The sequence below is a fragment of the Hemitrygon akajei genome, chromosome 7 (genome assembly GCF_048418815.1).
Source record: "Hemitrygon akajei chromosome 7, sHemAka1.3, whole genome shotgun sequence".
Lineage (NCBI taxonomy): Eukaryota > Metazoa > Chordata > Chondrichthyes > Myliobatiformes > Dasyatidae > Hemitrygon > Hemitrygon akajei.
The window spans coordinates 88,074,598-88,099,847 of NC_133130.1; the positions used below are offsets into that span (position 1 = coordinate 88,074,598).

General features: G+C 39.1%; 1 long non-coding RNA gene across 1 annotated transcript; it reads right to left on the reverse strand.

Moving 5' to 3' along the window:
- Positions 1 to 909: 909 nt before the first annotated feature.
- On the reverse strand, positions 910 to 23,729 carry LOC140730019 (uncharacterized). The gene is made up of 5 exons (XR_012099484.1): positions 23,617 to 23,729; positions 5,658 to 5,761; positions 5,463 to 5,549; positions 3,213 to 3,337; positions 910 to 1,570 (listed from the first exon to the last, which is right to left on the reverse strand). It is a non-coding gene; the product is annotated as an uncharacterized lncRNA (long non-coding RNA).
- Between the last annotated feature and the right edge of the window lie 1,521 nt (positions 23,730 to 25,250).

Below are 25,250 nucleotides of genomic sequence, written 5' to 3' on the forward strand. Positions count from 1 at the left end.
TTAGCAACTGTTACAATTTTTAAAATCTGGAATGAGACATGTTGTTGAGTGTGAAAGGAAGCAGAAGCCTAATTAAAAATGAGGTCCATAATAAAAAGTGCATATTATTGAATCAAACTTCATAAGAAGAGTTTTAAATCCTTGACGCTTATTACATCTATCATTATGAATTATGTAGCCTGATCTTTTTAATTTCAAGCTAATCATCTGATTTACTGTACTTTAAAAGGAAATTAGTTTTTAACATAATTCTAATAATCATGTAAATTGAGAAGAATCAGAATACATAACACATGGAACACTTCTAAATGTTTTGCCATACTAACTAATGATAATTAATGCCTTTTACGCGCATGTGGTCCATATCCCTCCATTCCCTGCATACCTGCATCTATTGAAATTGGTTTACTATTGTCACATACTGAGATACAGTGAAAAGCTTGTCTTGCATACTGCTCATAAGGTTAAGTCATTACACAGTGCACTGAGGCAGAATAAGGTAAAACAATAATAGAATGCAGAATGTTACAGCTACAGAAAAAAACAGTGCAGGTAACATACATTTGCAACTAATTCATCAACTGAAAAATTCACTTAATTTTATTCTTTAATGTTAGTTTATAAAGATTTCTCAATATAAGAAAAAGGTGCATGAGCAGTCTCCTGCCCTGTCTTCACCATTCAATTCTGGCTAATCTGATTTTGACCTCAATTCAATTTTCCTCCTCATTCACTGTTAATCAATTTATAAATAATAAAATAAATCAGTTCATTATCTTTATATTCTTTGAGGTTGTCAGTTGAATGGAAAAGTTTCACCCAACAGAATGCAGACAAATGTACTATTTAAAAGTTGTGCATCAGGAGTGTAGATTAGAAAATTTCAGTTTGAATGGCTGACCTGCAACATGTTAGCTTAATCTGGTATCAACACTTTGACGAGCTCCACTATCCAAAGACTGGGGAGAGGAAAGGAATTATTCACAGTTTTGTTTTTTATTTAATTAGGGATACAGCTCAGAGCAGTCCCTTCCAGCCCAACAAGTCCTTGCCGCCCAATTACACCCATGTGACCAATTAACCTACTAACCCATACATCTTTTAGAACCTGACTTCTGCTAGAAAACGTTGGAAAAGGTGTTGCAATGAAGGTTACAGAATCAGAATCAGGTTTAATATCATTGGCATATGTCATGAAATTTGTTGTTTTGTGGCAGCAGTATATTCAAATACATAATTTCAAGAAACTATAAATTACAATAGGATATATATATAAAGTATATAAAATAAGTAGTGCAAAAATTAAAGAGAAAAAATACAGAGGCAGTGTCCATGGGTTCCTTGTCCATTCAGAAATCTGAAGGATGGGAAGAAACTGTTCCTGAAACATTGAGCGTGTGCCTTCAGAATCTTGTACATCCTTGATGATAGCAATAAGAGGGCAGGTCCTGGTTGATAGCTGTCTCTAATGATTGATGCTTCTTTCTTGACCTTGATGCTGGGGAGGCTAGTGCCCATAATGGAGCTGGCTGAGCTTTTTGCAGCTTTTCCTAATCTTGTGCACTGGCCCCTACATACCAGATAATGGAATTAGCAATTAGAAATTAACATTTTGACTTTGATAGATGATTGATTGTCTAACAAGAACATTATAATAGTTATAATGTAGTGAGCGGCATGCTACAGATATCAGTGTTAGGACTTCATCTTTTAACAATTTATTTCAATAACTTGGGTAAACTTATCGAGAATACGTTTGCTAAGTTTGCTCATGGAACAATGACAGCCAGTAAAATAATTTATAAAGATAATTTAAGGAGGCTACAAAGGAAGTAGATAGATTAAATGAATGAAAAAAAAGGATCTGGCAGATGGGGCATTATATAGGAAAATGCGAATTTATTCATTTTGCCAGAGAAATAAAAAACATATTACCTAAATGGTATGGAAAACAACAGTCATCATGCTTGCTTTACAAGTGGCTAGTATGTATTAACAGCAAGTAATTAGGAGATTGAACATTTATTTTACAAGGGATTGAGTGAGAAAGAAAGGTTATGCTTCTGTTAAAGTTCAAAGTAAATTTATTATCAAAGTACATTTATGTCACCATTTACACTGCTGAGATTCATTTTTTTGTGGGCATTTTCTATAAATCCATAATAGAATAATAACCACAAAAGATTCAATGAAAGCTTGGGCATTCCACCAGTGTGCAAAAGACAACAAACTGTGAAAATATTAAAAGAAACAAACAATAATAATAATAAATATATAAGCAATAAATATTGAGAACAAGATATGAAGCATCCTTGAAAGTGAGTCCATAGGCCGTAGGAACATTTCAATGATGGGGCATTTGAAGGTGAGTGAAGTTATCCACTTTGGTTCAAGAAATTGAGGGGAATTAATTGTTCCTGAACCTGGTGGTGTGAGTCCTGAGTTTCCTGTACCTTTTTCCCAGTGACAGAAGCAAGAAGAGAGCATGACCTGAGTGGTGGGGGGTCCCTGATGATGTATGCTGCTTTCCTGCAACAATGCTTCATGTAGCTGTGCTCAATGGTGGGAGGGTTTTATCCATGATGGACTGTGCCATACTCACTACTTTTTGTAGGATTTTCCATTCAAGGGCATTGATGTTTCCACACCAGGCTGTGATGCAGCCAGTTAGTATACTCTCCATTACACATCTATAGAAGGTTGTTGAAGTTTTAGATGCCATACTGAACTTCACAAACGCCTAAGGAAGTAGAGGCACTACCATGCTTTCTTTGTAATTGCACATATGTGCTGAGCCCAGGCCAGGTCTTCTGAAATGATAACATTGAGAAATTTAAAGTTGCTGACCCTCTCCACCTCTCATCCTCTGATGAGAACATATTGAAGGTATTGAGATCACATCTGAAGTGATATGTACAGTATTCAGATAAGGTTTATTTGGCTAATACTTGGAATGGACCAATTATCTTATAAAGAAAGGATGGCTTAGACTTGTATCCAAGGTTAGACAGGCTAGGGTTGTATCTGCTGGAGATTGGAAGAATGGGAAGGATTTTGATTTCAACATGTCACATCCTATGAGTCTAGACATGGAGAGAACTTTGTAGGAAATTCTTAATCTATGGGTCATTATTTCAAGCAAAGAGGTCACCTATTTAAGACTTTTGTTTTCTCAGAGTGTTCATCTTACGTATGACATAAGATCCATTAACCTGGATGTATCCAGAGGACTGCACATGGCCAGTAGTTAAGCTCACACTGTGTCGAGAAATGCTGCCTCAGTGAAGTACAGTAGAACTGCTGCATGTGTGAAACTTCAGCCAGCAAGAATCAAAGCCTTCGGGAGAAAAAGGCAGAAAATTTTATATATTTAAATTCCTGAAGCCAAATACATTATAATGTTAATTGTACTCTTTATTTTAATTGCCAAATATGCTTGTTACTTCCTCTGAAGTTCAATTAGCAGTACCTGATGAGATCATCTCTCTATATATGCTGCAATGGTAAAGATATTCTGCAATGCTCCTTTTATTAACCACCAAAAATACGTTCCTCAAAATTAGAACTTGGGTATCTTTAGTACCAAATTTCTAACACAGTCCCCAATCCAGTTACTGTTGGGATGCAGTCACCTTCCACTGCAAGGGTGCTATGTGAAATAAATTTGGGCTCTTTCAACCAAAGTCTTGATGAAAAGTAGCTGCAGTTCCGAATAATGCATTGATTGGTACCACAAGGCTTGCTCGTGTGGCAAATGAAAGAGGTCTAGCAGAGAAGACTGAGGCAGGAATAGCAATTGACCCAGAACAGCCTGAATTTATATCCATGTGTGCTGTGCTAGACTTGATCTGGGAATCCATAATAAGGGGACTGGAACGCAAATGTTATCTCCTAGTTTAATAAACTCTGTCTAGGATCAAAGTCAACAAATGTGGTGTTATCAGCAAACTTAACTATGGCATCAGAGCTGTACTTAGCCACACAGTCAAAGGTATAAAGTGAGTAGAGCAGGGGGCTAAGCACATAGTCTTGAGTTTAGTCCCCATAAAACATTGAGAATTCCAGATAACTTGCAGTGAGTTATTATTAGTATGCTAATAGGAGATATTGTGTCCACATCAAAGAAATAGGGTAATCAAATGACAGTCTTTGGAGCCAAGGTGAAGGAATGAATGCGCCTGAGGCAAGTGAGCCTTGTTTCAAAGATACATGTAATGTCAGGGAAATCTACACAATATACATCCTGAAATGTTTTTTCTTCACAACTATCCACGAAAAACACAGGAGTGCCCCCAAAGAATGAATGACAGCTAAATGTTAGAACCCCAAAGTACCCCCCCCAGCTCCCCTCCCTCCCACAAGAAAGCTGCAGCAAGCAACGATCCCCCTCCCCCACCAGCAAAAAAAAAGCATCAGCACCCACCACCGAGCACTCAAGCATGAGCAAAGCAACAGCAAAGACACGGACTTGCAGTTACCGCAAAGGCTACTTGTTCACCCGATACTCGACATACCACAGGTTCTGTGAGCAATTTCCCAATCCCAAATGCCCAGAATTCCTCGCACCAAATACAAACCTAGAATCTTCCCTTTGGTCTTCAGATCAGGTATATGAGATCCAAATGGACTGTCAGATAACTCCTTCATTAAGATAATGACAGGACTACATTGACGATACGCTGCCAATCTGCATACATGCAAGACTACACCTGTCAAATCCGATATTCTAAAACTGAGGCAAAATAAATATTGCTCACTTCAAGTCAAAAAGTTAAAAGTAAATGTATTATCAAACTGCATATATGTGATATATGAGATTCATTTCTTGTAGGTATTCACTGGAAAATACCTTCGAACCACACTGCCCCTGCAACTCCCAACAAACCCAATTAAATTAGTCTCAGGAAAATTTACAATGACCAATTAACATACCCAGTATATCTTTGGACTGTAAAGGAAACAACAGGACCTGGAGAAAATCTCTGCATTCCATAGGAGACTCCTTACAGGACTGCACTGGAATTGAACTCCAAACTCCAGAACGCCCCAAGCTGTAATGATGTCATGCTAGCCACTACATAACTATTATAGTTTTATGAAATACTGTACATAAACAGAAACTGACAAATAGCCAATGTGCAAAAAAAGACAAATTGTGCATTAAAGTAAAATAATACTTAGAACATGAGTTGCAGAGTCCCTGGGAGTGAGTCTGCAGATTGTGAAATTGGTTCAGGGCTGTGGTGAGTGAAGTTATCCACACTGGTTCACCAAGCCTGATGGCTGTAGGATAATAACTGTTACTGGACCCGGTCATCTGGAACCTAAGTCTCTTCTACCTCCTGACTGATTATAGTAGCAAAAAGCAAGCATGGCCTGGATTGTAAGGTTCCTTGATGATGATACTGCTTTCTTGTAGCAGAGCTCCATGTAAATGTGCTCGATGTTGGGGAGGACTTTACCTGTGATGGACTGGGCTGTATCTACCACTTTCTGTAGACTTCTCCATTCCTGGACTTTGGTGTGTCCATACCAGACCGTGAGGGAACCTGTGCATTTACAGAAGTTTGTTAAAGTTTTATATTTACATGCCAATACTATGTAAACTTCTAAGAAAGCAGAGGTCCTGTCATGACTTCTTTGTGGTGGAAACTTACATGCTGATGCCAGGACCAATTCACCAATCTGATAACTTGCATCAAATGCCAAACAAAGTGAGTTTAAAATTTTTGAATAGCAAAAATTTGCAAACTCTGAGAATCTGAAATAAAAATAGAAAATGTTAGCAACATACAGCAAAAGAAACAGTTAAAATTTCTTGTCAAAGAGCTTACATCAAAGCTCAGAAAGAGAAAAAAAGCTCATTTTTGGTTCACAAACATGATAAAATTTGCAGATGCTGGAAATCCAAAACAACACACACAAAATACTGGAGGAATTCAGCTGGTCAGGCAGCAGTAAACAGTTGACTTTTCAGGACAAAACCTTTTTCAGGACTGAGAGGGAAGGGGGGAGATGCATGAATTAAAAGATGGAGGAAGGGGAAAGAGGCAAGCTAGAAGGTGATGGGTAAAGTCTGGTGGGTAGGAAAGGCTAAAGGCTGGAGAAGTTTTGCACACTGGAAGGAGGAAATAATACTGGAAGGAGGGTACCTAGATGAAATATAATGTGTTGCTCCTGCACCCTGAGGTTGCAGAGAGTGGGAGACATGGTGGAGGGATGAATAGGGGAAGGGAATATCTCTGATAGGATGGATGGAGGCAATATTACAACAATGATAAAATATTGATGACACCATCTTGGTGATTATTTGATAAGAACAGTTTAGAGAGAGAGAATATTAGGACATGTAAAATGTGGATATACAGGTTAGAGCTATAAGAAATGCCCAGCAAATCAGGCAATGTCAAATGTGGGAGAAAAAACAATTTAATATTATAGGTAAACAGCCTAGCATTAAATAGACTGGTCAAAATGAATATTGTAAAAATCCAGTAAATTCAAAAATCTCCAAAGGGTTGTGAACTCAGCCAGTTCCATCATGGGTACTAGCCTCCCCACCATTGAGACTACCTTCTAAAGGTGATGCCTGAAAACAGGGTGCATCAATAATTAGGGACTCCCACCACCCAGGATGCGGTAGGGGTCTTTACTGATGGATGCTCCTCTTCTCATTACTACCATCATTGAGGAAGTACAGGAGCCTGGAGACACACATGCAGTATTTCAGGAACAGAGGAACAGCTTCTTCCCCTCTGTCATCAGATTCCGGAGTAAACAATGAACTTACGAACACTATCTCACTATTGATGCTTCTTTTTTTTTCTGTCTGTGTGTGTGTGTGAGATAATAAACCTGATTCTGTTTCTGATTCACTTCTGATACAGAGAATGAATGTTACCTGAAATTGTGGAATTCAGAGTTTTGAAAACTGCAATACAATGTACTAAAATGAACGAACCGTATGTTAGAACAGTACAGGAAGACCAAGCAGATAGACTGGAAGTGGGGTGTAGAATTAAAGAGACAGACAACTGGAAGCTACAAGTAGACCTTGCATACTGAACAAACATTCTTGTCAAACCAATTAGACAACATTTCTGCAATGCAATATACTAGCTATACAAGTGAATTGCTGCTTCACCTGGAGCAACTACTTTGTGTCCATGGGTAGTGGGGAGGAATGAGGAAAGGAGAAGATGTTGAAACTCCTGCAGTCATGTGGGAAGGTGTGGTAAAAGGTGATGTGGCTGGTTAAGGTGGAAAAATTGAACACCCTCCTTGAAATTGTGAAAAGGGGGGATAGGAAGATTCATCTGGTGGTGGAATCTTGTGCAATCTCATTAAAGGAGGCAACATTTGCAAAGCATAATCTTTCAAATTTGGAGCCTGGTAAAGCCCAGGGGAACTCTGCCCCAGTCTTTGATCTACCTGGGAGAAGTGGGCAAATGTGGCCGAGGCTCAGTCAACTATGATAGTCACTTTTAAGAAAACTGGAAGACACCTCAGAGGTAGCTAAATGGAAAACCTTATCAACAGATCAGAGAGAAAAGAATTGTGAGATCAGAATGGATTCCTAACAGAAGGCAGGGTGGGAGAGTAGATTCAAGGTAGCTTTTGAGTTCTGAGGCCTTTTAGTTTTTACTGGCTAATGCTCTGAGATGGAGGTAGAGAATTCTTGAAAAGAAAAATGAGACGAGAGCCTTATAAGGTCTGGAGATGTCAAGATGGATCAAGAAGAAGTGATGCAGAGTGGAGACTGGCAGCAAAAGCAATGAAGTTCTCAGGATGTGTCTGAGTACAGGAAGAAGCAATAATATAACCATATAAACCACATAATGATTATAGCACAGAAACAGGCCAACTTGACCCTTCTAGTCCGTGCTGAACACTTACTCTCACCTAGTCCCACCGACCTGCCCTCAGCCCATAACCCTCCATTCCTTTCCTGTCCATACACCTATCCAATTTTTTTTTAAATCACAGTACCAAACCTGCCTCTATCACTTCTACTGGAAGCTCGTTCCACACAGCTACCACTCTCTGAGTAAAGAAGATCCCCCTCATGTTACCCCTAAACTTTTGCCTCCTTACTCTCAACTCATGTCCTCTTGTTTGAATCTCCCCTACTCTCAATGGAAAAAGCCTATCCATGTCAACTCTATCTATCCCCCTCACGATTTTAAATACTTCTATCAAGTCCCCCCTCAACCCTCTATGCTCCAAAGAATAAAGACCTAACTTGTTCAACCTTTCTTTGTAACTTAGGTGCTGAAACCCAAGTAAAATTCTAGTAAATCTCTTCTGTACTCTCTCTATTTTGTTGACATCTTTTCTATAATTCAGTGACCAGAACTGTACACAATACTCCAAATTTGGCCTCACCAATGCCTTGTACAATTTTAACATTACATCCCAACTCCTATACTCAATGCTCTGATTTATAATGCTATTAATACTGTTATCAATGTACCAGCAAAAAGGAGGTGTGTTTAAAGACCAACTACATAGAGTACAGGACAGATATGTTGCAGACAGAAGGAAGGACAAGTCAAGTCATGTCAAGTCAAGTCACTTTTTATTGTCATTTCAACCGTAACTGCTGGTACAGTACATAGTAAAAATGAGACAATGTTCTTCAGGACCATGGTGCTACATGAAAAAATGCAAAACCTACACTGAACTACGTAAAACAACACAAAAAACTTCACTGGACTACAGACCTACCCAGGACTGCATAAAGTGCACAAAACAGTGCAGGCATTACAATAAATAATGAACAAGACAATAGGCACTGTAGAGGGCAGTAAGTTAGTGTCAGTCCAGACTCTGGGTATTGAGGAGTCTGACGGCTTGGAGGAAGAAACTGTTACAAAGTCTGGTCATGAGAGCCCGAATGCTTCGGTGCCTTTTCCCACACGGCAGAAGGGAGAAGAGTTTGTATGAGGGGTCGTTCATAATGTGGTTTGCTTTCCAGATGCAGCGTGTAGTGTAAATGTCTGTAATGGCGGTAAGAGAGACCTCGACGATCTTCTCAGCTGACCTCACTATCCGCTGCAGGGTCTTGCGATCCGAGATGATGCAATTTCCGAACCAGGCAGTGATGCAACTGCTCAGGATGCTTTCAATACAGCCTCTGTAGAATGTAATGAGGATGGGAGGTGGGAGATGGACTTTCCGCAGCCTTCACATAAAGTAGAGACACTGCTGGGCTTTCTTTGCTATGGAGCTGGTGTTGAGGGACACCAGGTGAGATTCTCCGCTAGGTGAACACCAAGAAATTTGGTGCTCTTAACGATCTCTACCAAGGAGCCGTCGATGTTCAGCGGAGAGTGGTTGCTCCGTGCCCTCCTGAAGTCAATAACCACCTCTTTTGTTTTGTTCACATTCAGAGACAGGTTCTTGGCTCTGCACCAGTCCATTAGCCAGTGCACCTCCTCTCTGTATGCTGACTCGTCGTTCTTGTTGATGAGACCCACCACAGTCGTGTCATTCGCAAACTTAATGATGTGGTTCGAGCTGTGTGTTGCAGCACAGTCGTTGGTCAGCAGAGTGAACAGCAGTGGACTGAGCACACAGCCTTGGGGGGCCCCCGTGCTCAGTGTGATGGTGTTGGAGATGCTGTTTCCGATCCAGACTGACTGAGGTCTCCTGACTGCGGTCTCTGAAGTCTAGGATCCAGTTGCAGAGTGATGTGTTCAGACCCAGTAGGCTCAGCTTTCCAATCAGTTTCTGAGGGATGATTGTGTTGAATGCTGAACTGAAGTCTATAAACAGCATTCGAACGTACGTGTCTTTTTTGTCCAGGTGGGTTCGGGCCAGGTGGAGGGTGATGGCAATGGCGTCGTCTGTTGAGCGGTTGGGACGGTACGTGAACTGCAGGGGGTCCAGTGAGGGGGGCAGCAGGGTCTTGATGTGCTTCATGACGAGCCTCTTGAAACACTTCATGATGATGGATGTGAGTGCAACGGGACTGTAGTCGTTTAGGCAGGACACTAAAGACTTCTTTGGCACAGGGACAATGGCGGCAGCCTTGAAGCACATTGGAATGACGGCAATGCTCAGGGAGATGTTGAAGATGTCAATGAGAACATCTGCTAGCTGGTCTGCACATCCTCTGAGCACTCTACCAGGAATGTTGTCTGGTCAAGGATGGCAAGATAAGAGAAATGTTGGATGTCAAGAGAGGTCAAGAAGGAAAAAGAAAAGTATATAAAACTTAGGAAGCTAAGATCAAACAGAGCCCTTGAGGACTATAAAGAAGCCAAAAGAAAATTCAAGAAGAGAATTAGGAAAGCCGGGAACAGCCATGAAAAGTCCTTGGCATGTATGATTAAAGAGCTTCTTTATATATGTCAAGAGCAAGAGGATAACTAGGGAGAGGGTAGGACCACTCAAGGATAAATGAGGGAACATTTGCTTGGATGAGGAGGGTGTGGGTGAGGTCCTTAATGAGTACTTTACCATAGTATTTACCAAGGAGAAGAATGGGGAGGATAGAAGGTTTAGCGCTGAGCATTTTCAAATGCTAGGGCATTCGGGGCAAAGGAGTAGATAGTGTTGGGTCCCCTAAGGAAAATTATGGTGGATAACTCCTCGGAGCCTGAAGGGATAGACCCCAGCTTATTGAGAGAGGCAAGTGAAGAGATTCCTGAGGCTTTGACAAATATCTTTTTGTCCTCTCTAGCCATAGGCAAGGTCCCAGAGAACTTAGGAGTAGCTAATGTAGTTCCATTATTCAAGAAGGGAACCAGGGATAACCCTGGAAACTGTAGGTTGGTGAGTCTCTTGCCAGAAGTCAGCAAATTACTGGAGAGAATTCTTAAGGATAGGAATTATGAGCATTTGAATAACCATGGCCTAATTAGAGAGCGACAGCGTGGCTTTGTGTAGGGCAAGTCATGTTTTACTAACTTGATTGAGTTTTTAGACGAGGTGACAAGGGAGTTTGATGAAGTTAGAGCTGTGGATGTTGTCTATGTGGATTTTAGTAACATATTTGACAAGATTCCTCATGAGAGGCCCACCCAAAAGATTAAGATGCATTGGATCTAAGGTGAATTGGATGTTTAGATTCAGAACTGGCTTGCCCATAAAAGACAGAAGGTAGAGGTCAAAGAGACTTTTTCTACCTAGAGGTCTGTCGTCAGTGGTGTTCCACAAAGATCTGTATAAGGATCTCTGCTGATTGTGATGTATATAAATGACCTGGATGAAAATATAGATGGGTGGACTAGTATATCTGCAGATAATATAAAGATTAGTGGTGTTGTGGATAACATAGAAGACTAGCAAAGAATACAACAGGATATAGATCAGTTGCAGATATGGGCAGAGAAATAGCAGATGGAATTTAACCCGGCCAAATTGGAAGTGTTGTAACTTGGTAAGTCAAATGTGAAGAAACAGTGCACTATCAGGGCAAGACTATTAACAGTGTTAATGGGCAAGGGGATTTTAGGGTTTAAGTTCATTGCTCCCTGAAAGTGGCTACACAGGTTTGTTGGGTGATTAAGAAGGCATATAGGATGCTTGCCTTGATTAGTTGAGGCATTGTGTTCAAAAATCTGGAAGTTATGTTGCTGATTTATACAACTTTAGTTAGACCGTATCTGAAGTATTGCATACAGTTCTGGTTGCCCTATTATAGGAAGGGTGTCAAGGCTTTGGAGAGGTTTACCAGGATACTCAATATGCACAATGGCTGTTGTGCAGATCTATGATAAGATCTATGATTTGGAAAATAAATTTCCCAACACTGCCATTTTCATATTGGGGGATTTTAACCATTGTAGCATGAAACATGGTCAGCCCAAATACCACCAGATGATTAGCTGCCCCAAACATGAGGACAGAGCTTTGGACTAGTTCTATACCAACATCAAAAGGCATTCCACCATTTTCCCCTAGCACCCCTTGGCAACTCTGACCATACCATGATTCCATGATCATGCTTGTTCCCAGCTATAAATGAAAACTGGAACAGTCTGAGCTAACCAGGGCCATCAAATAGTGTCAGACTCCTGAAGCTCTTGGAAGGTTGAGAGACAGTTTAGACTCCATGGATTTGAAGGCCATGGAAGTTTGGTGTATCACTATAAATGAATATCCTGACACTGTAACATCCTGTGAAAATCTGTGTCTTCCTAGAAAATGATCATTGTGAGGTATAACAAAGACAAACCATGGTTCTCCATAGAGTTAGGGATTCTCTGATCTGCAAAGGATCATGCCTGCAGGTCTGGAAATAAAGAGCAATACACTGTAGCTCTGCAAAACAGCAGTTTAATAAAGCAATGAAAGTGGCGAAAGCCACTTTAAAGGATAGGCTAGAGAGTGACTTCAACAACAATAGCCAGACATTCAGGAGTTCCCTGCAAATTCTTACCAACTTCAAACAGAAGTTCTCCCAAGTGTCCCCCTCTCCTACCTTGGCCAATCAGCTCTATCAGTTTTATTGCCAATTTAATAAGGACAATCAATATATATCACTTCTTGCTTCCTCTGATCCTGATATGCTAGCCCTACACCTTTCACAACCACTCCAATGTCACCATCCTCCCTTCACCTCAACCCCATTCACCTTCTTGAGCCTCCTCCTTCTCTTGCCCTCTCCCTCAATCCCGTCCTATACATGCTGTGAAACAAGAAAATGTTCACAAACTATTTGGAAAACACAACATCAGGAAAACCGCAAGCCCTGATGGTGTCTCACCTGGTACTCTACGGCACAGTGCACATCAGCTAGCACCTGTCTTCACTGAGATATTAAACATCTCCCCACAATTATGCTGGGTTCCAGACTGCTTTGAAGTTGCTACAATCACTCCAGTTCCCAAGAAAGACAGGATTACTGGACTTAATGATTAAAGGCCAGTTGCTCTGACTTCAGTAGTTATGAAAACCTTTGAATCATCTAATGTTGGCCGAACTTAAGTCTATTATTGATCCTCTTCTTGATCCACCATAGTTCGCTTATACAGCAAATTGTTCAGTTCAGGATGCAGTTAATTTGAGCCTTCATTAATATTCTTCAACATTTGGACTCCTCCAGCACCTTTGTTATGATCTTGTTTGTGGATTTTAGCTCTGCGTTCAACACTATTGTTCCACAACAAGATATCCCAGCTAACAGTATCTGTCAGTGGATTACAAACTTCCTGAAAGGAAGAAAGCAGTATGTAAGGCTGGTCTCTAACTTACACATTCCAATGTCTTTCACCACAAGCTCTCTCAAGGACTATGTTCTTACACCACTCTTGTTCTCAATTTATACAAATGTCTGTCCCTCCAAAGACAAACCCATTAAAATCCTCAACTTCGTGGATGACACGACTATAGTTGGTCTCATCTCTAATAATGGTGTCAAAAAGAAATAGATCATCTTACAGCATGGTATGCTCATAACAGCTTGGAGGTTAGTGCTATCAAGACACTGAAAATGAGGATTGACTTCTGCTGATAACCCCCTGCTTGCCCCCTCTTGGAAATTAATGGTCAGGCTGTTTCTGTGGTTGAGTCATTCAAGTTCCTGGTGTCTTCCATTTCCAATACATTGAAGTGGACATTGTCCTTTCTGCGCCAGCTTCAGAAACTTAAGATCTCGGGGCATATCCTGATGAATTTTTACTCAGCCATCTTTGAGAGAGCTGTGACCAACTCTATCATTGTTTAGTTTACCTCCTCCCTCTCCGAGTCCAGGTTGCAGCAAGTAGTCCACTCAGCAAACAAGATAACTGCCTGTCAACTGTCAACGTTAAAATACCTGTACATCGCCCAAGCAAAGAAAAGATCTGGAAAAATTACTGCTGACTCATACCACCCTAGCAGTCACCTATTCACAAAATTAGTATCAGGGAGACGTTACAAGTCCATCAACACCAGGGCTACATGACAACTCCGAAGCTTCTTTCCTGTAGCTATCCAGCTTCTCCACAAAACTCGCTCAGGCGTAATACCCTCACTGTCCCTGCACAACATCTGTTAAATGGTCTTTCCTGCTCTCCTTGTTCTGTTGATAATTATTGAATCTTTTCATATGTTCACACTTACTTAAGTTTGATTATTGACATTTGTACATGTGACAGTTCTCCTGATTGTTAGTTGCTTACTGCTGTTTGCACTATTTTGTAGTTTGTTGGTTGTTATTGTTTGGTCTGTTATGGTATTGTCTTGTGTTTTATCTTTGGCACTGAACCACAATCAATTCCGGTATGTTTCACATACTGGTAATAAAGGGATTCTGATTCTGATTCCTTCTACATCTGCTGCTTCACTTGCTGTGTACTTCTAGCATTATCTGTTTTTTAATAAACAAGTATCCTGTTCTGGTAATCATTAAAATATGGAAGAAAATTACTTTCAGAGTAAACTATGTACTTGATGGAGAAGTATGTGGTATTTGAATTATTTTGTAAAGGATCAGTCATACTGACATACTTTTTAAAACATTTTCAGTGGCAACCTCCAACATAGTTTAAGTCATTTCAAATCTTTCTGTTCATAAATCTCACCAGTAAATTGGAAGCAGACAAGCATGCAACTAGATCATCAAAAGAATACTTCAAGTTGAGTAAACTAAATGTATTAACAGAAACATGTCTATAAATGAGTCCAATGTAAGTGTAAAAATGTCTAAAATGGCATATACATATTTAATTCTAATAGTGGAACATTTATTTACACCCTTCTCAAGACCTCACTATTCTGCAGATGTTATACAATGAAGTTATTTTTTTTCCTTCCATCAAGTTACAGAACAGTGCTTCTTTTTCAGCAAACTCACACAAGAGAGTGTAAAATGGTTAATTGCTGAAGTAGTTAAACCGTAATATAGGCTTAGCTGGGATATTTCTGTCTTTAAATACACTACAATAATTGTGCATAATTAGAGAAGTAGCCTGCTAGCTGCTATTAGCAGTCATAGCTCCAGAAAGAAAGAGGCGTCCTCTTATACTACAAAAGGTGCCACATATCACTTGGTGCTTGGATAAGAAAGCATAGATGTAATTGATATAACTGAGCAGTAGGCTTATTGTACAAAACGTGCATTGTTGCAAAGACAACTGAGACCCATTAGTTTGTGTTCATTATGATGTGACACTTCTAAGGCCTTTTAGGCAAACTTTGTCGACAGCAGTTAAGTACCGAAAGACTCTCTTTTGCATGCCATATAGCAATATATCCCATTATGTTGAGTATCCAGAGGCTGACAAAATGATATCCAACACTTTCATACATTTATATTTTGATTGCTTGTATAAGCTGTACAAGCAATTGATGACAATTATTATATTTAATTATATAATAATTAAAATATATTATAATATATAAGTTTGCTGATGACACACAATTGTAGGCCGTATCTTGGGTGATGATGAGTCTGAGTACAGAGAGGAAATTAAGAACCTGGTGGCATGGTGCAAAGACAATAACCTATCCCTCAACGTCAGCAAGATGAAGGAATTAGTTGTTGACTTCAGGAAGGAGTAGCCGACTGCACGACCCCATCTACATCGGTGGTGCGCAGGTGGAACAGGTGAAAAGCTTTAAGTTCCTCGGGGTGAATATCACAAATGACCTGACTTGGTCTAACCAAGCAAAGTCCACTGCCAAGAAGGCCCACCAGCGCCTTTACTTCCTGAGAAAGCTGAAGAAATTTGGCCTGTCCCCTAAAACCCTCACTAATTTTTATAGGTGCACTGTAGAAAGCATTTTTCTAGGGTGTATCACAACCTGGTATGGAAGTTGTCCTGTCCAAGACCGGAAGTAGCTGCAGAAGATCGTGAACATAGCCCAGCACATCACACAAACCAATCTTCCATCCTTTGACTCACTTTACACCGCACGCTGTCGATATTTGGAAGGTAGGGCCCAGATCCGGGTCAGGATCTGTTCAGCAGTCTTATCACAGTTGGAAAGAAGCTGTTCCCAAATCTGGCCGTACGAATCTTCAAGCTCCTGAACCTTCTCCCGGAGGGAAGAGGGGCAAAAAGTGTGTTGGCTGAGTCACTACCTTACTTTCCCTTTTCTATTTTCTAATTATGATTTATAATTTAAATTTTTATTATATTTACTTCGATTTGTACTTCAGGGAGCACGAAGCGCAGAATCAAGTATCGCTGTGATGATTGTACGCTCTAGTATCAATTGTTTGGTGACAATAAAGTAAAGTAAAAGTAAAGTAATTTACAATCATATGGTTTTTGTTAACATATTTTTGAAGCCTTCTATCGTTTCATGAAAACTTTTGCCGTATGTTTTCTTCAAGGTGGACTATACGTTAAAAAGCAGGCATTATTTCTATGGGGATAGATTTGTTTGCAAGAGTGTAACATTAGATTATTTAATTTTTGACATAGATAACTGTCATGCTCCGGTCGGTGACGTCCGCATTAGGACAGAACGAACCAGCCATGGCAATATCTTCATTGGGTTGCGTCTCATAAATTCATCTAAGAGATAAATTCGAAAATATTCTGGTTTGTATCAATTAATAAAAGGATCCGAAGGCTTTGGCTATCCAACTAAATAACCAATTATTAAAAATTATCCAATTAAAAATTAAACAGATTATACAGAAATAAACAAAAAATGACTCTTAGAATCAACTTATTAAACGTGTATGGCACCAGGTTTGTGGATATTATCAGTACTCGTACGGGGAATTTGATTTTGGCCGAATCTAAGGCGCTGACGAATCAGCTTATAGAAGGGAACATGAAACTCTGGTTGAATGGTGCCACTCAACGTCAGCAAAACCAAACAACTGATTATTGACGGCAGGAAGAGGCAGCCGAATGTCCATGAGCCAGTCCTCATCAGGAGATCAGAGGTGGAGAGGGTCAGTAACTTTAAATTTTCATGGCGTCATCATTTCAAATTATCTGTCCTGGGACTAGCACGTTGAGTGTCATAACAAAGCAAGCACGGCAGAGTCTGTACTTTCTGAGAAGTTTGCAAAGATTCGGCATATCATCTGTAACTTTGACAAACTGGTTGCATCACAGTGTGGTATGCAAAACCAATGCCTTTGAACGGAAAATCCTACAAAAGTTAGTGGATACCACCATCAGAGATAAAGCCCTCCCCACCATTGCGCACTGTCGCAGGAAAATAGCATCCATCATCAAGGACTCCTACCATCTGGTCATGCTCATTACTGCCGTCAGGAAGAAGGTACAGGAGTCTTGGGTCCCACGCCACCAGCTCCAGGAACACTCACTACTTCTCAACCATCAGGCTCCTGAACCAAAGGGGATAACTTCATTCAGGCCAATATTGAACTGATTTCACAACCAATGCACTCACTTTCAAGGGCTCTGCAATTCTCAATATTATTTACTAATTTATCTATTATTATTATTATTATTTTGTTTTTCTTTTTGTATTTGCACTGGTTGTATTTTGAACATTCTTTGTCCGTGTTTGTATCCATGTAGTTTTACATTGATTCTATTGTGGGTTTTTTTGGGGTATTTATTGTGAATGCCCGCAAGAAAATTAATCTCTGGGTAGTATATGTACTTTGATAATAAATTTAATTTGAACGTTGATTTTGTCTGCTTGTTTCGCTATTTGTAAAAGTTTCGCGGAAACTGCGATGTTACACGAAGTAGTAATTCAAATGAATAAACTAATGGTGAGGCTTATAGGTATCTTTCAAAAAAATGTCAACGTTGAAGATCAAGCTTTGAAATCATTCATGACTTTCTCGTGTGCGAAACAACGGAACGATTTCTTCAAATTTATAAAACTGGCGAACTCGCCACAATGAGGCAGTATGTTGCATGACTAAATAAGCACAGCTTTACGGAAAATATGTGAGGATATTTGCCAAAATAAAACGCGTCCATTGTACTAAGATAATAATGAATCTCTTTGAAGTGCATATCCTGTATGAGTTGAATATTGTTATAAGACGAAAAAAAATCAATGAATAAATAACAATGCTAATGATGAGGATGAAATTCTCTTGATGTTCTGTCTCGCAGATACTTCTGTATCATTTTTGGCCCATCTCTCTCGTGAAAAGCTGGAACCAGTCTGTAACATTCTGCCTTCCCTACTTAATTGCTTCGTTGTCCGGTCCTTCTCTGACTCCCACTTTGACCTTTTACAAACAGTAACAGCTGACAAACGCAGTGGCTGGACTGAAGCATCTGGTTCACTTTACCCCAGGCATATCTCCGTAATAAATAAAAGAGCGTGATCAACAACCTCACAAAAAGCAATCGACAATAAATGCAACTATTATTAATTCAACAGGACATTGATGTAAGCATTTAGTGCAGGTGTTTAAAATGGTCTGCGGGGACATGAAATACAGCTATACAGACGGATCAACAGTTGTCCGTGGTTCCTTAAAAAAGATATAAGCCGACGTTGAGTCTCAAATTCACATTGTCCATTTATGCCACAAGCTAAGAGAATTGTCAAAAAGTTGCGTGTGATTTGGGGATCAACTATCTTGTTGCAGAATCCGATTAAACTGTCAACCCTTCGTCAAAGTCTCTCTCCCGTTTATGTGGGAAGGTAATTCCTCAAAAGTACGATAGTTTAATACTTTTTGGAAACGTCTTGTAATGTATTTGATCTAAAATATTGTGGTATACGCTATTATAAATCTATTTATTAAACTATTCTACCTGGAAATAGGGTATAGACATGAACAGCAATATTACTATGTTGAATTAACCCTGGATTTCCTTTTTGTTCGTGTTTCTTCCCCATTTGTTATTTATACATCATTATTTTGCTGCAACGATCGCCAAATTGGGAAATAGAATTTCAGTCTAAGAATTCTTATTGTTTTAACGGATCATCCAACACAGAAAGCGTAAGCGTTGTTCGCAATGTCAGCTTAGTGGTCAAGCACGTGCGCCGTGCAGTTATTGAATCGATTAAATCCATAGATAATAAAGTATAAGCAAATATTTTCATATAAATTAGTCCATCCAGTTAACTCTACTCCTCTCTTTTCCAACCCTTTGCATTTGCACTCTAGGACAGCATTAGTAACACAGGTCAAATGGTGCGAGCGCTTAATTAACACTGGTTTCCACTGTTCGCATTATTGGCAGGTTCTATAAGTAATGCCAGGACCAAAACAGCACTTGCATTGAATCTTCAGCTTCCGCCATCTTTTAGGAGTTACGACCCGAGTTAATAAGATCCTGTGTACCGCAGTATAAATACTCTCAACCTCAACTGCAATAAAGTTCCTTTTGTGGGCAGCTAATATATGAAAAGTGTTTAGTAAACTAAAGTTAATACTTCCATTGCCCTATTATTTTTGGATGACACTTCTCGTTATTCTGATAAATATTTTGCCTCTCTTGAGGGCAGAAATGCTTCAATCAACCAGCTATGCGGTGTGGCATAGCCAACAAAAATACGCAATAGGTTTTAAAAAAAACTATGCTAACTGGTTATATAAGAAACCCCTATTTCTCCATATAAAAAAATATACATTAATGCAACAGTGACACAAGCTCATTACATATTGTTTCTGGTGAAGGTTGGCCGTGATTGATTGATACAATGACCAATCAGTTCATAAATAAAATAAGTTTTGTTTCCCTAAAGGGGTTGTTGATGATGTTTCTTGTGAATGATGTTTAGCATTGTTATAGTCAATCGAACCTCAGAGAATAAAAATAAACGATGAAACTGAAAACTTTAAACCTGTTCCTTGTGCTCGTCCCTGATACTTAATTTTATGCAAACGCGATGCAATAAAGCTACGAGTCACGTTCTGTCTTTTCATTAATGTGCAGCGATGTTGACTGGTATAGAGATATTTCAGACCCCAATCCTTATCTAAAATGATGTGTGAAAATCTCATATTTTTCTTCAATTGTAAGTCATCTAACATTAGTGATTTCAATACTCTTGCGTTCTGTATTCCGCCGTTTCGCTCTGATTGTAATTGTTATTATGAGAAAGTAAAGCTGATCTAATATGAGGTCTTATAACCTTTGCGTCTTAAAAATTCAATGACTAGGGCCGAGGGCTGTCTCGATTGAGTATAACATTCAGCTATTCGTCTCGGGACAAACTTACTCAGATGATTAAGGTGCAAAGACCGATCTTGCCCTTCATTTTCACGGCGCATTGGATGATTTCAGGCCACGATCAGCTGTAATGGATCCATCATCAGGAAACAATTACCTTTTCAGTGCAGTTCAACTGATGACAGACACTGTTATTTCAGAAATGGGATCGTTTTATTTCTTATTACACTAAATAACATCCAGCAGCTTGAAATTGCCATGTTCTTCAAAACTACCCTTTGGAGAAAATTGCTGCGTTTATCGTGTTGTACATCTCTGGCGAACGAAATCCGGCATTATTCAAACAACAGATTTCCCAAGTACAACAGAAACGTAGCTTCTCATATGCCTGGAAATGCTCTTTAGAACTAACATGTTAATAATAGGGGAGGGGAGGTACACGAAAACTTCACATTAATTTGACATTTATACATCATGTTATGATGTTCCCGTTAGTTAAGGTTTCGATCGTATTAATTGTTTTTATAGTGTAAAGATCTTAAATGAGTGAACCGGTTAAGATAATCGCTGCCTGAGATTTAATATGAACTTGTATCTTTCATAATGTTACATCAATCTCACGCATCAGGTTCAAGCAATCAATGGAAAGAACTCGCTAATTATCAGTTTGCATCTTGAATACGAGATCCAAGTCTATGGATTTCTAGTGAAGATTTTTTGTTCAAGGCAAGCCAAAATTGCTATGTATCCTTATAATAACTATATACAGACAATGCTCCCGAAAGCACACGATTTGCTAACTGTGAAGCGCAGTCTGAATACCAAAGGCTTTATTTTCTCGCAGCTGCCTTCACCGATGGCAGGCAATACGGGATGCATGTTTCTGCGTTGTCTAACAGCGTTGCGGCCAAGGCTCTAAAATGTATACATGCCGATTTCAGCTTAGTCTGTCACGAGTTCTGCTTCTCAAACTTTAATTTTGCCTTGAGAAGTGCAACTGCTTTCGAAGATGAAGGATCAGGTGCCAGGCGGGAGACGCAGTGGCTGCGCTGCGGTGAGTTACGGGGATCTCTCCCACGTCGTGACTACCGCAGCCAGTGAACGTCGAAAACACGACATGATAACTAATAAATAACAACCTTGGACTTACTGATATTATTTTCATCACCAAGGGGAGAGAACTAACTGCATTGAGTTCCTGATCCACCAGTAATTTATCACGCAATATTATTATCCACCGCCATTTGCCATTTCATAAAATAGGCGTTTTCTGGGTTGAAGATTTTGCCCTGTTTTCGCGAATTAATTTTACTGTCCCTCTCCTCTGCAAAAGTAGCACAATCACTATGTTATATTTAAATTGTTTTACTGAAATATTTAGTTTCCTAGAATGACAATAAAGATATGTACGCTCAGATAATATTGAAGTTGATTTCAAGAGTAAATCATCAGTAAGAGTACACAATTAGTGTTAATAAAATGTCTGAAGAGTAGAAATGTTGCCTGTTGCAGTTTCATTAATGCAACGGTATGCTTTTATTTAAAGCTCTAACGAAATAAACGATTGGGGATGGACATATTTTCTTAAAATGAACCGCACGTCCTTGGTAATTGTTCACATTGCACTAAATGCATAATTACGATATTGGCTTTTGGAATTATATCTTTATCAAGTCCAAACGTTCTCTTCTTCGGTTATTAAAACGGTAACAGTCACTATTATACTGAAATAATATTTCATAATGTATTTCTGAAAACATTACCATGGCAAGCTGAAGTTCAAATCACAACTCGAATATATAAAAATAAGATACTCGTTTGCAATAATTGTCACCACATTGACTGTGATGTCCTGTAAGCTCTTTTTAATTATAAATTAAGCATAATACGTATGAAATGTGAATTATAATATGAATTCCACCCAATATGTGTCCCTCCGTTCCGAATAACGCTCACGATATTGAAATGACAAGGTTCACTTCTGAAATGCACACTCTCTTGTTTTGACTGGATGCACTGGCTATTTCCCGACCGCGTTTCACAGCTGAGGTGCCTAATTGTCAGCTCCTTCAACAGCCACTAATCAAGCAATTTCCCCATCCCAGCCCCATCAAATTGCTCTTTAGCTGTTGAACTGTAGAGTTTTGCTCCTCTTTTCTCATGCTAATCACGGCCATTCATGCGCTCACTGTGAGGCTATTTGTAGTGGAATAAATACCCTTGTTTGCCTGCCGCATGATTAATTGATATTGTTATATGGCTTTTGTTTGTGCTACCGGGAGCTGAAAGGCAGCACATATTGTATGTGACGAAGGGAGACAGAAACATCATTTCACCGCTGGGGTCTCCGAAAGGTCGAGGAAGGTTCCAACTGCATTATTCATCGTATTCATTTTTCCTCATTAAAAATATGATGAAAGCTTAAAATAGGGGGCTCGAGTTTTTATTGACCAGTCCCTTCAGCCATATAGAAACTGCCTGATCACACAATTTAGACAGCTGCAGCTTTCTGCAAGCCTCTTGTTTAGATTTTTTTTTGTCTTTGTTGCCAACACTAAAGCTATCTAAAACTGCATATGTCTGAAGAACTGTATTTCTCATCTGTTGTAAATTAATATGGTAATACCATAGACTGGTATTGGTGTCTGGAGCTTTTCAATGTTTTTTTTTCTTCCTGAATTACAAAAAAATGGGAAAATTTTCCTTTCCTGTGCAGGGGAGTAATTGATATGCCGCATCAGAGGTCAGGATTTGCATAAGAATTAAGTGCAGTAAATTAATTTAATATTCCATGCACATCTACAATTATTCCTGCAGACCTTTGTTTCACTGTCTCAGAGATAGAGGTTCAGCTGCTCTTCAGCCAAACAACATCTGTGCAGTTAATAATTTGATAAACAGCTAATACAAATGGTTTCTGAATTATCTGGCTGCCCAGGGACGAGTCATTGGGAGTTGCAACATTTGGCACGCTGTTTTATGTAGGGATGGCTTTATCTGAAGGTTGACGAAATTCATTCGCCATAACTTTAGATTTAATCGTTCGTTTGATTCAGATAACGGATAAGAAACCACCCAGATTGGGCATTTGTTTATTGCGGATTCATTCAGAAACCTGTTTTTAAGCAGCGTGCCCAGTTTGATTTAGTCGTATCGTTGTGCATTTCCACAACTTTGCTGTCGACTCTATTTAACTGTCGCCGATCTGCTATACGTTAAATAACATCTTAAAATATAGGTTACGTTTCAGTAATCCGTTGATATGATAAAGTATTTCCGTTTATTATCTGGCGTACGAAACAGTTGTAGTGTATTTGTTTGACTTGCAATTTTGACTTTTTTTTGTTTTTGGAATAATATCATAAGTTTAGACATTGTAAACTTATGCCATGTTCCGTTTGGTATACATGGGGGAAAATCCTGGACTTTCTGATTTAGCCTTCGTGTTGGAATCATTTATTAAGGCTTCGATTAGTTCAGCAGGCTGCTCCTAAAAACCTAGTTAAAAGAAATTGTACTTTAATGAGAATGGGGGGAAAAAACACAATCCTCGGGGATAAATTATTGCAATTTTAGGAATGAAAAGGAACTTTGACCTTACCTGTTTCAGCCGGGTGCGTGCACAGATATAGTACTTTTACTTCGCAGGACGCATTGAAACCGAAAGTTTCTTTCTACTTAGGAATATATCTTCATTGAATATCTTTACTGGGGGATGGGGGCGCGCAATTAATCTGCGATATCAAAAGTATCGACTTTTATGAAATGTTCTCACACATTACTGCTTCCAAGGCTGGGAGGCGTGTCTAGCAAACGAATTGGAAAAGTACATATGTGCTTCAAAATATGGAGTCATTTGTTTCCCCAACTGTCAACTCAATAATAGCAAAAATTGTGTTATCCCAGTATAACTTTCTGAAGTTATGTTCTAGTTTACTTTGTGCGTTGGTATGTTTGTGTATACATATAATGTGCGCTCTTATAAACAATAAAATAAAATAATAGACTCCTTTTAGAAAAGTACTCTGTAATAATCGTGATGACCCGCTCTCTTTTTTCCATGCTATAACAGCAATCTATTATGAACTGCAGGATCAACTCGCGAGGTAAACCAATGGATTCATTTGACTTTCGGATGCCCGCTGTTACATTTATACATTGCGCTGTGATCGTTAGCAATATGCGACAATATTTTCCCCAATTTAATATAAAACAACAAATTATAACAGTTAAACGAAAGATAGGTATGTACAGTACTGACTGAACAGGAAATGTAGATACGATTTCACGACATGTTATTTGTTTGCAAAGATTCTTAGATGGGCATATTTCATTCAAGAAAAATAACCGGTACTAGCTATTTAGAAGTAACCTTCTGATCCGTAGTTGCTTCACTACAATATGGATTTTAAATCAACTCTTGAACTATAGTGGAAGTTGGTGACATAAGGCACCAAGATCTATTTTTGAACTTATTTTGAAAGTACCGTGCAATTAGAAATTTACATATTAGTAATGGCAAGTATAAAATATTTTAAATTGAATTCATTAAATTCCAATGAGACGGTTGAAAAATGACATTTTACTGATGGCGAATATGATACTGTTACCATTCTCTTTTGGGTACTGTGGTATTAAACGAGCCAACGATGCTTTAAGCAAAATGCACTTTGATAGAGTTACTAATTCTGCTGTGGTGGGGAAGTGCTGCCGTTCCTTCATTTGGAAGATTGAAGTTAATTATTTTGTTTGATGGGAAATATCCAGCTCTGCATAAAAAATTAACCTTTGGTAAATACTGGTGTAAGTTAATAATTACCCACCTGTGCTAGCCTGTATCCGAGATCTCTTCCCTGAGCTACGATGCGTATTCATATTTACCTAGCAACCAAATTCATACCACCAGGCATCTGGTGCTCTGCTCTATATGTGTTAGAGGAAGAAAGGGAACGTAACAGCTCCGTGTTGAGGAAAATCGCTTCAGAACACCCACTGTGATTCCATAAGGTGTTCTTATCTGTTAAATGCAGCGATGGCCAATTAAGATAAATTTGATAAAATATAGACGGGCTCTGGGGATCAACACAACATAACATATACATATTATAAATTATATAATGACTATACATTATGCTGATCCCTTCAGTTCCTATATGTATATATTAACGATCATGGTTTTTAATATTAGGGGATTTTTATTTTTAAAAGAATGCTTCCGGGGTGAAGCTTTGTGGC